General features: G+C 37.6%; 2 long non-coding RNA genes across 3 annotated transcripts in view; both read left to right on the top strand.

Moving 5' to 3' along the window:
* LOC109447520 (uncharacterized) overlaps positions 1-14122 on the top strand; it is an 83317-nt gene that overhangs the window by 66207 nt on the left and 2988 nt on the right. Inside the window, exon 3 of one of the 2 annotated variants that reach the window (XR_016019801.1) lies at positions 12472-12629. This is a non-coding gene — a long non-coding RNA (uncharacterized LOC109447520). Of the gene's footprint in view, positions 1-171; positions 677-12471; positions 12630-14122 lie in introns of those variants that run through there. The other variant, XR_016019798.1, reaches the window with a different exon arrangement.
* On the top strand, positions 1654-4408 carry LOC148754751 (uncharacterized). Its single transcript, XR_016019807.1, has 2 exons — positions 1654-2340; positions 2565-4408. It is a non-coding gene; the product is annotated as an uncharacterized LOC148754751 (long non-coding RNA).

The following is a 14122-nucleotide window of genomic DNA, read 5'->3' as shown; positions in this document are numbered from 1 at the left end:
GCACGTGAGTGTCTTTAGTTGCACTGTCGTGGCTGGTTTGATGTCCTGAATCGATTCAAAACATTTATCTTTCATGGTCATTTTGACTTTGGGGAAGAGCCAGAAGTCATCTGGTGCCAGATTCAGTGAATAAGGTGGATGAAGACACACCGTAATGTTTTTATTTGACAGAAATTGCTGTACCAGAGTGATGTGTGACATAGAGCGTTGTCATGATGGAGGATGAAGTAAAAACACTCACGAAAGAGGACTTCCAGAACTGCTTCAGAAAGTGGCAAGAATGATGGGATAATTGTGTTCAAAGCGATGGGGAGTATTCTAAGGGGATTAATGGCAATGTGTCTTTTACTGTAATAATATTTTTAAATTTAAACATTCACCGTATTTTTTTGTTCACACCTTGTGTGTGATCCCTGGAGGCAGAAGGAAAAATTATACAGATTCTTAAAGCAAAAGTCACACTTGATTAGACAGTTTTGGCAGGTAAATAATTACATGTGGGAAGAGGAACCTATAATGTATTTTCTCAAAAAGTTTTGACCAAATTACATGCTGAAAGGCAGTAGTAAATGGTTGGGAAAAGAGTGGGTCAGAAATCCATTTTACTCAAGGATAGATGTATGTGTTATCTATTACTGTGTAACAATATTACTATAAACTTAGTGACTTAAACCAATACACACTTGTCTCAGTGTTTGTGCGTTACGTGTTCAGGTGCAGCTTAGCTGGGTCCTCTGCAAGACTGCAATCAAAATGTTCACCAGAGCTGGATTTCCATCTGAGACTCAACTGGGAAGGATCTGCTTCTATATTCACTCTCAGACTGAAATCCTCCGTTTCTTGCTAGCTGTTGGCTGGAGGCTGCCCTCAGTTCCTTGGTACATGGTCTTCTTAGGGAGCTCACAACAGAGAAGCTTGTTCTTTAAAGCCAGTAAGAGAAAATATCTCAGCAAGACAGATGTTATGTTATCATCTTAGTAAGTTATATCCATGTAACCAAGTACATACCATCATCTTTGCTGGGTTCTTCTGAATAGAAGAAAATCGCAGGTCCCACCCACACTCAAGGACAGGGGACTGCAGAAGGACATAAATACCAGGACATAGAGATTGTGGGCCCACCTTAACGTCTGTCCTACACAATAGGGAACTGACTTAGGGATAAAAACGAGGGGGAGATGTCACAATGTTGTCCCAAAAAATCTGTGTTAGGACCATTTTAGTTAATATTTTTCATATGATCTAGAAGAAAGGAAAAACAAAATTTCTCAGCTTTCCTATAGAAATAAAGTTCTAGATAGTAAGATGTCATGATGTTGCAAACAAGTCAAGACTGGCCAGTGGAAATCACACACAGCAACAGCATCAACATCATTGGCAGGCAACAGGTGACTTGCACCTGAGAACCAGGACGCAGGAGCAGTAACTGGAACAGTCCTGGTGGACTCTAAGGGCAAGACAAGGTGTCTCCCTGCAGGAGCATCAGATAGCGCTGCCCAAAGAGGTCAGCCACAGCAGAGGAAAGCGTACTGGCCAGCCCCACGGCAAGAGAGCAGTGCGTGCTGAGGGCTCTCTTCTCAGAGAGTCAAAGAACCTTCAAGTGAAAGGCCAGACAAGACACATAGACTCTGTGATTGCTTTAAAAAGAGAGAGAAAAGCATTTGTATTTGACTCAACAATTCAGGGGTATCTAATGTGTATAAAACTGACTAGGCCATAGTATATGGTTATCAAAGCTCAGGACAGATAACTAATGGATTAATTTCTTACAGATTGAGTTGATAAAAGATGTACTTTAATACCAAATATCCCATAAACTAAAGCTAAAGTACAGTGTGTTTTAGTGAGTATCTGTCCTAATTTGTTTTCAGTAAATATTTATTGATCAGTAATAATATATTTATATTCTATATAAATATAAGAAATATTTATTGTGCTAGGAAATGCTCTAGGTGCTTGGAAAACAATGTGAAGAAAAAAAACAGGTAAGGTCTCTGCTCTCATGGAGCTTATAATAGTGGGAAGGATGGACATTGAATGAATAATTATACAAATAACCATATAATTATTACCAGTGACAAAAATAGAGTGCTTTGAGAAAAATACAACACGGAAATCCAATGTAGCCTGCAGGGTCAAGATTGAAGAAAAAGTGACATTCCAGCTGAGATCTAAAGGATGAGTTTCCCCAGCAAGAGGTGGAGAAAGTCCAGGGAGCAGAGGAAACAACACATAAGAAGGTCCTGAGATGGGAAGGAGTTGGAAGAACACTGAGGGAGGAGGAATCCCAAAATGGCAGAAGAATGGTGACCAAGAGCTCAAAATGACAGTAGCAATCAGGTAGGACCTGATAGACCATATTAAGGATTTTAAAATTTTGCCTTAAGAGCAATGAGAAGCCACTGAAAGATTTTAAGCAGAGAAATTACTGCTATGGTCTGAATGTTTATGCTCCCCACCCCCAAATATCATCATCTTTGAATCCTAAGCCACAAAGATGATGACATTAAGAGATAGGGTTTTGGGAGGTGATTAGATCATGAGGCTCCATCTTCTTATAACAGAGGCTCCAGAGAGATCCCTAGCTCTTCAACCCTGTGAGGAGGACACAGCAAGAAGGCCCCACTATGAACCAGGAAGAGGGCTCTCACCAGCCCCTGAATCTGCCGACGCCTTGATCTTGAACCTCCCAGCCTCCAGAGCTGTGAGCAATACCTTTTTGTTGTTTATAAGCGACTCAGTCTGTGCTATATATTTTGTTATAGCAATCCAGACTTTTGAGGATTGGATTGGAGAAGTGGCAAGTGTGGGTATGGAGTGGCCAGTGATAAAGTTTTCACAGTTGTCCAGAGAGATACAATAGTGGCTTGGACCAATGATGATGGAGATGGAAACAAGTGGACAAATTCAACAAATATTTTGAAGGTAGAAAGGTCACTTCTTGGCCATGAAGTACCCTTCACAGGAAGATGGAATTCTCAAGCATGACAATTAGGTTTCCGGCGTGAGCAATTGGGTGGACAGAGTCACCATTTACTGATAAAAGGAACAACTACATGGGAATAGATTTGGGGAGAAGTTCCAGAGGCTTCATTTAAAAGATGTGAGATGCTTCTTCTCTTGCTTGGTGACGATGGCGATGATGATGGTGACGATGATAGAGTGTAGTGATTAGGTAACAATTGAAGCACATGATTTTTGCTTTTCAATATAAAGTTGCCTTAAGAGTTAGGAGGTAGAAGCAGACTGCATTGTTAAAGAGCAAGCTGTGAACTTTTTCGACAAATTATTTCTGAATAGGAATGCTGATGACACCATCTTAGTTTAGCAATAGCCCCCTTAATCAACTCGAGCATGTCAGTACTGGGTGAACCGAGCACCCCCACATGACTAATCTTAACTGTACTTATAGTAGCTACCAGAAAGTAAAACTTTTGGAACTAGAACCAAACAACTTTTTCAGAGTTCGTAGGACATACATTAAAATCATGAATGATCAAACATTTCTTTTCTGAATAGAACAAAAGCACATTTCTGAGCTCTTGTCCAATTACCAGAGGGTAGCAGGCAACTTTTTCTCTAACTTATTCTTCCAACATTATCATGTTTCATCCCCAAGATGGTGTCCAGATTGTGAATGTATCTTTTGAATTAATATTTCCTAAAATTTATTTGATCAGGTGTGTGTTGCTTTTCCCCATGTTGGCTGACCTCCCCCAAGTCAAACATTGTGAGGCTGCTAGAAATGGCACTGTATCTTATCCAAATTTGAACCATAGTGGATATTCAATGAATGTTTGTTGGATAAAAAAAAAAAAAAAAAATGAGTGTTTATTGTTTGGATTGTAAAATGCTGTTAAGACCAATAACGGCTCTTTAAAAGTGCAGAAACATGGCAGGTGAATTCATTATAGATAAGTGTTAAGATAAATGCACTGGGAAAAAAAAGTCAGATCACACTAATGAAATATTGGGCTCTGAGCTATGAAAATACAAGCCAAAAAAATCTAGAATGTAAATAACTTGTTTACAAAAAGTATCTATTCTATGTTCTCTTTAGAATAGTAGCTTTAATGCAATGAACTGTAAAGGGAGAATATATTCACCACGAGTTTAGAAATGAGTATTCAGATAGCACAGACAAGCAAGTATTGACCATGAAAAGACAAGGAATTTCTTACATGGGAAAAAAAATCAAATAGCAGTGAATAATACAAAGATGAAACATTTACTATTAGGTTTATAAAAATAGAAAATGGATTTATCTTGAAAACATCTATCTCTTTGGAAATTCCTATTCTACCAAAGGTAACAATTACTTTAAACAGTCATTCAAATTTTGTGACATTGAGGGAGGAAAAATATTCCATGAACTATAAATTAAAATTAAATTGTTTCAAATCTCTGATGAATGTTTCACTTATTGTCATTTGTTTCCATAGTTTGGTTTCTTTAGCATTGTTAAATTGTAACCTGAGGGGTACCTATTCAGTGATCCACAACAGGGCATTCTAATTTTTATTGTGCAATCATTTATAAACCTTGGATCGTGTCCACTTTACATGTAAGCAACACCAATGATGACTCTTAGGAAACCAAAGCTCTGTAGCTCTTTCCAACAGTGTTGAGGCTTATAGCCCAACATGTTGTTTTTTTAAGTCTTTAAAGACAAAGATTGAGTTGCAAAGGATTAATGCACTGCCTGCTCATCAACGTCAGCTTCAGAAATTATTGTCTTTTTAAGAGGGAAACTTGAAGATTGCGGAACAGATCTGGGAGATTTGGTTTTTACAGGATAAGATCCTGAGGTTTGATTTTTCTGTAGGTATTTTTACCACCCGGCATGTATTATCTTACAATAAACAGCAATGTTAAAAACAAAGAAAGTTAGCTACATTTTTAAAAAACTAAGTAAGTGTGTTTTTTTGTATCTATCTTAAAGATAGTGCTTTCCCCAAAGTTCCTTGGAACTTACTGACATTCTTACTATAAAATTATCTATTATGTTATGTAAAAACAAAGCTAAATCTCTATATAGTCAATAGGAACGAGTTAATTCTCTGTATTGTCAGACTTATGATACCACAAATAAATTGGACTCTTCAAAATTCAAATCCCTTTTTAATCAAATATTTTTATCCCACCCCAACAACTTTTTCTTAAAACTGTTTAGAAGAAATCAAATGGGCTGAGTTGAATTGAGTTAAACTGTCTCTGATTTCTTAACCTTCAAGTTCCAATGAATGTGTTATGTGCAGTGAAATTGCATTCTGGACAAGTCATGAAAGGATTCAGTAAGTGGGTATGAAAGGGCTGGCTACATAAGGCATCGAGGTTAAGGTGCTAGGAAACAAAGCAGGCAGAATTCACCTGGGGTCCAGGGTCCAAAGGCACCCTGGAAATGAGCCCCAGATAATTGGCTAATGTCATCTGTGGCTCAGTTGTATTAGTAAATTAACTTATTAATGAACCGTGGGCAAAGAGATCTGGGTCACTTCCATTTCCATTCTTGCTGAGGTAGGCCCATGTAGGGCTCCATAGTCCAGCTCCGAAATTGTTTCAGAGAAATCCAAATCAGACCCTGGGACTTCCATATTCCTCAAAATCTGGTTTAAAAAATGTTCTTTTCCTTCGGCTCTATGTTGGTTCATAGAAATGGAACCAGTTATGGAGAACTTAAAAACAGCTTGTTGACAAAGCCATCTTTTTTCCTTCAAGACTCTACAACATTTATTTAACTTGATTTTTTTGTGCAAAAAATGTTAGGGGTAGGAAAGTTTTCCAGGATGAGCTATACTAGAATACACAACCTCTGTATATAGTCTAAATATCTCTGCAATTAGCCTTAATATTTCATGTTCGTAGTTTTCAAACAGGGCAGGATGGGCTTGAGCTGTGTCCTACAGTTTGGAAAATCTACCACAGTGATTTGAATATATCTAGTCTGCATCTACTCACCTCCAGTGTACACACACACACACACACACACACACACACAACACACACACACACACACACACACACACACACAACACACACACACACACCAGGATCTATGTCACTATATATCAGATTTTATTCTATTCCATTATAGTGTTTTCTCAGGGTGAAACAACTTTTCTAAGACCAACTGAACAGATTTTATCAAGCTTAATTTTTCTTGAGTTATATTAGGAAAACAATAGTCACATTCAATACACATTTTAAAATAACACGTGTTCTCCCACCCTGAGAATCATTGTTCTAAGTTTGCCATTCAATTCTGCTAACAGCATTCTTTTCTTACACATATTCCTCACACCTTTATGATGGCAAAATTCTAATTTATAATAATGCAATGTGACATTACAAAAGATTGCTCTAATAAATTTTGGGTGAGTTTCTATATAAGTATAATGTCTCCATAATATCTTGTGACATTTACTGCCACTTATTAAATTCACTTTTATCATTGTGGCTTCTAAAAAAAGTTTTACTTAACTTTTCACAGAGTCACATTTAATGTAGTAAGTCACCACAGTTTTTGGATTGAAATATAGGCCCTGATATTTAAATTATACTTCTCTACTGAAGCAGTCACAAAATTATAAAATAAAAATTTCATATTTTTATTTTAATAAAATAATCATTTTACTAAAATCATTCAACAACATGTACTATTTGAAAATATTTTAAAGCCATTTTTAAAAGTAAAGACATTCAGCTTCTTTATGAATGAACCTGCAGGCAGCTGCCACGGCAGGACTATTGTGTGGTACTCAGCATACAATACGAACCCTGTAGTCAGGTTCTAGACTGGGAACCTAAACTCCACTACTTTATTTACCAGTTCTTCCTTGAGTTCTGTCATTTCCTTTTTGAATTCTAATTTATTTTGCTCTTTCATTTCTTATATAATCTTCTTACTGTATTTTACCTCATTTTGAAATGATATAATGCTTCAAATCTGCTTTTTGAGTGCACCTTTTTGGTATGCTTTTATTGTTATTTGACTTCCTATTTTTCTCTATAATAACTTGCACGGAATCCGACCTTGATATTGTTCTGTTGCTCATTTTTATGTGAATTTAGTTTTCCTGGACTTTAAGAAGGAAGCTTGGTTCAGGTAGCTTTTATAACTTTGTTGAAAATATGGCAGCTTGCTTTCAGAGGTTTTCTGACTGTTACCCTCTCCTGGATCTTCTGTTTTCTTCTTCACTGCCTCTGTCCTGCGGAATTTTGCTTGTGCTCCCAACCATTTCTCCTAAGTGAGGCCCCAGCCTCAAAGTTAGTTTTGAGAGTTCATGGGATTAAACCACTCTGGCACCAGTAGGCCTTCCCTTGAGATCCTCAGTTTCCTAGCCACCTAAGCTGTGTCACCTTGGACAAATTGCTCTGCCTCTCTGTGCCTCATTTGCCCATTTATAAAATTACAAAATGTAATAGGATAATGAGTTTTCATTCAAGGTGGTTAAAACATTGTTTGACCCTCAGTGATCACTTTTTGAATGTTTGTTTAATAAGTAAAATATCCCTCTGCACTTTGTTTATGAACTCATCCTTAAATTGTAGGAGCTCTCAGGTCAACTTATCACACTACCCCAAACCTTCAGTGTCTCAGGAAGTCTATTTAAGTGTTAACTGTAGTTAAAGCTTTTATTTACCCAATCAACATACCTCACACTATTTTGGGTATTAACAGAAGATTCAAGAGAAAGGAAAGCTGTTCATTGTTATCCGAAGAACACAAATGCCCTTGTCTCTGGTGCTGAGTCATTTCTCATCACATCTGTTTCATTTTTTTTCCCTCTGTGGGCTCTCTAAGAACTTAGAGGTAACTTTATTTGCATATAATCAAATAGGACTTCTCAACACCTGTTACCATTAGCAAAGGTGGCAAAAAATCTTTTTAGAAAAACCCTGGAAAAACTTTTTTTTTAAGTCCAGAGCATTTTTAGAGGTTTTTGAATTTTGCATTTTTTTATAACTTATGATTTACTGCTGTAAATTTCTATTATCTAAGAGTATGCCACATCTTTAACCTGTTGGATCTTAGTTTTTTCCTTTTTAAGTAACTTTTCTTTAAAACACATGAATACCCAAAAAAGCTAACCAACCAGATTTTTGGAATTCAGGTTGCCAAAAAGTATTTTTCTGCATCAACCTCCAATTTATGTAGAAAAATATGACCAAAAAAGAAAAAAAAAAAAATATGTCGGGGAAACTCATTACAACTAACTGTAATGTGTGATCTTGGTTTGAATCCTGGACCAGAAAATTTTTTCTTCTTTTTCTATAAAGGAAGTGGTTGGGAATATTGATGAAATTTAAATAATGTTTATAAATAACAATTTTTTATTAATTTTCCTGATTTAATAATTATACTGTGACTATATAAGGGAATAAACTTAAAATATCTAGGGTAAAGAGGCATCATGCCTACAACTTACTTTCAAAGAAAGAGTCCAGAGAAAGAGAGGATGTGAAAGCAAATGTGGTAAAATGGTAACATTGGGACTGTGCGTGAAGGAATTTTTTGTACTATTCTCTTAGTAAAAGCCTGATATTGTTTCACAATAAAAATGTTTTTTAAAAGTTGCGGGTTAAGAACAGAAAGATAGCAAGATTAATGTCCCCGAGGGTCTCTGAGCACTTAACAGCATTGCTGAACGCTACACATGAAAAGCAAAAACCTTATTTTAAAAGAAAAGTCGAGGGCTTAGAATGCCTCAAATATTCGGCTAGGGAGGCCAGTACACAACTGCTCCCTAGAAGATACTCACTCTGACAGGTACACTGATGTTTGATTCAAGCTGCCGTCCCATATTAGCAGAATCAATGCTATCCTCGTGAGCAAATAACTCAGGCTAAGGCCATTAGAAATAGCAGGCACAGACCGGCAAAGATGAATTGAATTATTATGCTCAGTTAGCACGTGGGGCAATCATGGTGCTTGTCATCTGTTGGTGGGATTTAGGTTGGTATAATCTAGTCTAATCTTTTTGAGGAGCAAGTCAGATAGGATGTATCATGTTTTAAATGTTTATACACTTTGACTCAGTAATTCTACTTCTAGAAATTTAACCTAAGGAAATATTGGGGCACGTGAACAAAGATATTTATTCAAGGACATTTACTCTGTCACAGCAAAGAATGGGAGATATTATACGTCCACAAGTAGAGGTTATAACTAATGGTTTATCCATACAAGAGAATGTTCGTCAGCCATCAAAAAGTATGAGGTAGGGGCAGCCGGATGGCTCCATTGGTTAGAGCGCGAGCTCTCAACAACAAGGTTGCGGGATCAATTCCCGCATGGGATGGTGGGCTGCTTCCCCTGTAACTAATGATTGAAAACAGCAACTGGACTTGGAGCTGAGCTGTGCCCTCCACAACTACATTGAAGGACAACGACTTGGAGCTGATGGGCCCTGGAGAAACACACTGTTCCCCAATGTTCCCCAATAAAATTTATTTTAAAAAAAAAGTATGAGATAAATGACAGAGAGCAGTATACCTAATACAGTGAATGAAAAATCTAGTATGTCAGACTACTATGTATAGTATGATCCTATGTACGAGTATATTTACATTACTTATTTACATTTAAAATAGAAATATGACACAGGTGATTTTTTTTTTTTATTTCATTGGGGAATATGGGGGAACAGTGTGTTTCTCCAGGGCCCATCAGCTCCATTCGTTGTCCTTCAATCTAGTTGTGGAGGGCGCAGCTCACTGGCCCATGTGGGAATCGAACCAGCAACCCTGTGGTTCAGGGCCCGTACTCTAACAAACTGAGACACCCAGCTGCCCCACAGGTGATTTTCTCAAATATTGAAGGAACATATGCCAAAAAAGAAGAGTTGTCTGTAGATGGTGACAATTAAGTTCACAAACTTGTAACAACGATGTTGCTGTTTTTGATATCAGAGGGATTATTCACTATGAATCTGTACCAACTGGACAAACAGTTAACCAGGTTTACTATTTGGAAGTGCTGAAAAGGCTGCTGAAAAAGTTAGACAAAAACAACCTGAACTTTTCGCCAACAGTTCATGGCTCTTGCATCACGACAATGCACCAGCTCACACCACTGTCTGTAAGGGAGTTTTTAGCCAGTAAGCACATAACTGTATTGAAACACCCTCCCTACTCACCTCCCAATGACTTCTTTCTTTACCTGAAGATAAAGTAAATATTGAAAGGAAGACATTTTGATGACATTCAGGACATCAAGGGTAATACGACTACAACTCTGATGGCCATTCCAGAAAGAGTTCCAAAATTGCTTTGAAGGGTGGACTAGGCACTGGCGTCAGTGCAGAGCTTCCCAAGGGGAGCACTTCAAAGGTGACCGTAGTGATATTCAGAAATGAGGTATGTAGCACTTTTTCTAGGATGAGTTCGTGAACTTAATTGTCCATACATTGCATTATCCATGGCAGACTATGTAATTTGCAAGGCCCAGTACAAAATGAAAATATGCAGCCCCTCTTAAAAATTAAGAATTTGAAGATGATGACAGCAGAGTGGGAAACCAAGTGTGGGGCCCTTCTAAGTGCAGGGCCCTGTGCAACCATATAGGTTGCATGTCCATGAAGCTGGGCGTGTCTATACACTATACACTGAGATGTGTGCTACACTATCCTGTACGTTACACAACCAAGTAAATGCTAGGATATACACTACACTAAGTGGGAGGGTATGGATAGGTAGATGGAAATATACATGTTGTCTATCCCCCCCCACACACACACACACAGTCTGTTATTTGGGGTATTATAAGTGAAATACTTTGTGATAATTGCAACCCAAAGTGTGTTTAAAGTATTCCTAAAAGGACCAAGCACATTAAGAATGCTAAGATTAGAGATGTGCCAGTGTAACCTTTGGATCACTTCGCATGCCACAAGAGTGCCTCCAAGAGGACTGACAGATTCAATGAGGATGCAAACATGTGCCGCTCTCAACAGAGATTTCTGGGCAAATTTTAATTGCTTTAAAAGATGTTTCATGATAATGACTATCGGGACAGATAAATGATAGGTAATTTTTTCCCTCCTTTTATGTGGCAAGTAGAAGTATATAAGAAAATAAGAATAAAAATTATAAACAGAAATTTCCTCTCTCTAGAACTTGAATAGCTGTTCTAGGCCACCTAAGCATCAATAAGTATTTTTCTACTGCTCTTAAATGGTTCTATGATATCCTTGAATATCTGAATATTACCAGTCATTACTTGACTTGATCTGTCTGTCTACAAGTTAAATGTTTCCTTGGTTGCTTCTATTTATAAGTAGAACTAAAAACCTGGGAAGTCTAATTTGGGATCTGCATGGTAGCTTATGTTCTGCCATGTAGAACGTCAAGGTTTGATTAGGCAGATCTTAGGGTTGTAGCCAAAAGGCAAGAGAACAAGACATTCTAACATCCCATGGACTCTAAATAAGATAGTCTTAACACTTATCAGGCTCTGATTCTTATTAGTTATGAGGACAGCAACTTTTAACAGGGCCTAATGAGTGTTGGGATAAGCACGTAGGATTTTCAGCATTCAAATAAGGAAGAAATGAGAAAAACATTAAAAGATTTGTTGTTATTCTTTTGAAGTTCATCATAGGGTAATCAGTGGTGACTAAGTCTAAATGACACACCAGGAGCTATAGACCTTTGACTTCATAGGCATCTGGAAAATCTGTTAAAACTATTTGAGAAGTTCTCCAAGAGACTTCAGGGTTTTGTATAACATAGTGGCTGAACTATAAATAGAAAGCTGATAAATCCTACGAGGTGTTGTGTATTTCAAGACTACTTTCTATGCTTTAAAAGTGTTCAGTCTTGTACGTTTTTAAAATTCATTTTTCAGAATTATATATGTATACGTCGTACCATATGTCACATATAATCTATTCTCAGTAATAGGGACAAACAACTAATAAATACATCAGAGTTTTACTTATATGTGATTATCCAAGGAAGTCATCTGTCTTAGGACATCAGTTCTGTCTTCATTAAAATTATTAAAATCACTCATATTCATCAGATTTAATTTTCACCAGTCTCATTAGCTCTACTATTCTCACATTTCAAAACAGGACCCATAATCCAGGTGTAAAATATTACTGAAGGGAAGCACCTATCATTTCCACAAGTGCAAAAAAAAAAAAAAAGAGCTCTATTTAATGCATTTGTCTTTTGTTATCTCCATAGATACTTAATTGCTTCTACCTTAAATATTACAATGACTTTTTCTTTTAAAAGATATTATATGCACACATATGTTTGACATGAAGAACTTTCTAATGATATCCTCTAAAGACTGAACGGGCTATTATTCAAGAAATACTGAGTTCCTCAATAATGAATGTGTTATATAGTTGATGAGAATTGTTCAAGTGCGAATTCAAGCCCAAAATAGGTGGTGGAACTAGGTAACATTTGTGCTCTTTTCCAACTGAGACATCAGGGAATATGAAACATTTTTTACAGGTCTTGATTGGAGCAGAGGAGAATGGAAAGGAGGCAAATGAGAGTGACACCATGAAGATATCCTATTTATTCCATACAATATGCCATTGATTGAACATGGAACACAGCAGAAAAGGATGAAGAATCAAAAACACAAAATTTTCAGCTCAAGAAATGAGGTAGAGTAGCACCATTAATAGCAATGTGAAAGAATTAGGAGTTAACGGGTTTTTCTTGTTTCATTGTTTTGATTGTGAAGGCATCCCCTCTGAACAGGATCACGAAAAATAGAGAAGTTAACTCTGCATTTCTGTTTTGTTTTTCGATGTCAGAGATGGTTCCAGGAGATCAGCCCCGATGGGGCAGGAGACCCCCCTCCCGGTTGCATCTGTGAAGGCATGGCCCAGAGGGAGAGGCTGGTAGAGGGAAACCAGAATGCCTGGCAAATGGGCTGGAGTTCAGGAGCACAGGGAGAACAGTTAATGGAGACATGTTCTGCCTCTTTGGGAATTGACTCAAGAACTGGGACAGGGCTGAGCTTTCAAGGAGCTAGGGAAGGCAGTGGCAGAGGATATGAGCTTTAAGCTAACAACACAGAACTCAGAACAGACTTCACAGAATGGAGCCAGTCTTTTAGGAGAATGTCATTAAGAAAATGGTACTTAAAAAAACTCAAGAAAATACTAGAGGCAGAAAGGGACCCAGGAAAATATTGCAAAAATAAATCTATTCAGAAAGTAAAATGGAATTGGATATTACTGACCTGCAAATTCTGTCCTTGAAGTATATATTATTTGGTACATTTTTTTTTTGAGTAAGAGCTATATAAGCATTATTTTAATTTGCAGTACTTTGAAATTTTGCATGACATATCACCGTGTATCACTGTGATGCCTAATTATCTTTATTTTAGCTCTGTCCTTACCTTAGGCTGCAACCATCTTCTAAGAGATCAGATCTAGTAGTTCTTAATGTTGCAGGAACCAGTACCATCAACATCAAGTGAGCACTTGTTAGAAATTCAAATCTTCAGATGATATCCCAGACTTACTAAATCAGAAATTTGGGGAATGGAGCCCACCAGTTTGGGTAGTTCAGTCTTGCAGGCGGTTCTAATGCACTCTTAAGTTGAGAACTACTGCCTCAGACATTGCAGAACTGCACGTCTTTAGAGCCTGTTTAGGAAGGAAGAAATACTCTTCTGTTTTCTGTCTGTTCACAGCACTACTCTCACTTCTGATCACCAGGTGTGTACTGTAGTTTTTTCCCCACACCAAACAATTCTGCACCCACCAACTAGCTGTCCTACAATTTAACTCAGCTTTGATACTACAGGAGAGAGCGTCCGATCCCACAGGTTGAGGGCTCCTCACCCCACTTCAGATATCAATCACAAGTTCAGGTTGTCACCTGTGCTTTTGACTGACCAACTGTAAATTGGAGGTTCAATTCCTTGGGTTCAATTAATCTGCTCAACCAGCTCACAGAACTTGGGAAAAGTTTACTCACTGGATTACGGGTTTATTATGAAAGGATAATAACCCAGAAATAGCCAGATAGAAGAGATGCATGGGGCAAGGTAATGGAGAAAGGGGGCATTGAAGTCCCATGTCCTACTCAGGCTCACCACACTCAGCACCTCCACGTGTCCACTAAACGGAAGCTCTCCAAA

Source organism: Rhinolophus sinicus, chromosome 17 (assembly GCF_057876585.1).
Source record: "Rhinolophus sinicus isolate RSI-liver-muscle chromosome 17, RSI-T2T, whole genome shotgun sequence".
In the NCBI taxonomy this organism is placed as follows: domain Eukaryota; kingdom Metazoa; phylum Chordata; class Mammalia; order Chiroptera; family Rhinolophidae; genus Rhinolophus; species Rhinolophus sinicus.
Note: the sequence above shows the minus strand (reverse complement) of the source record. Positions and strands in the feature narration are given on the sequence as shown.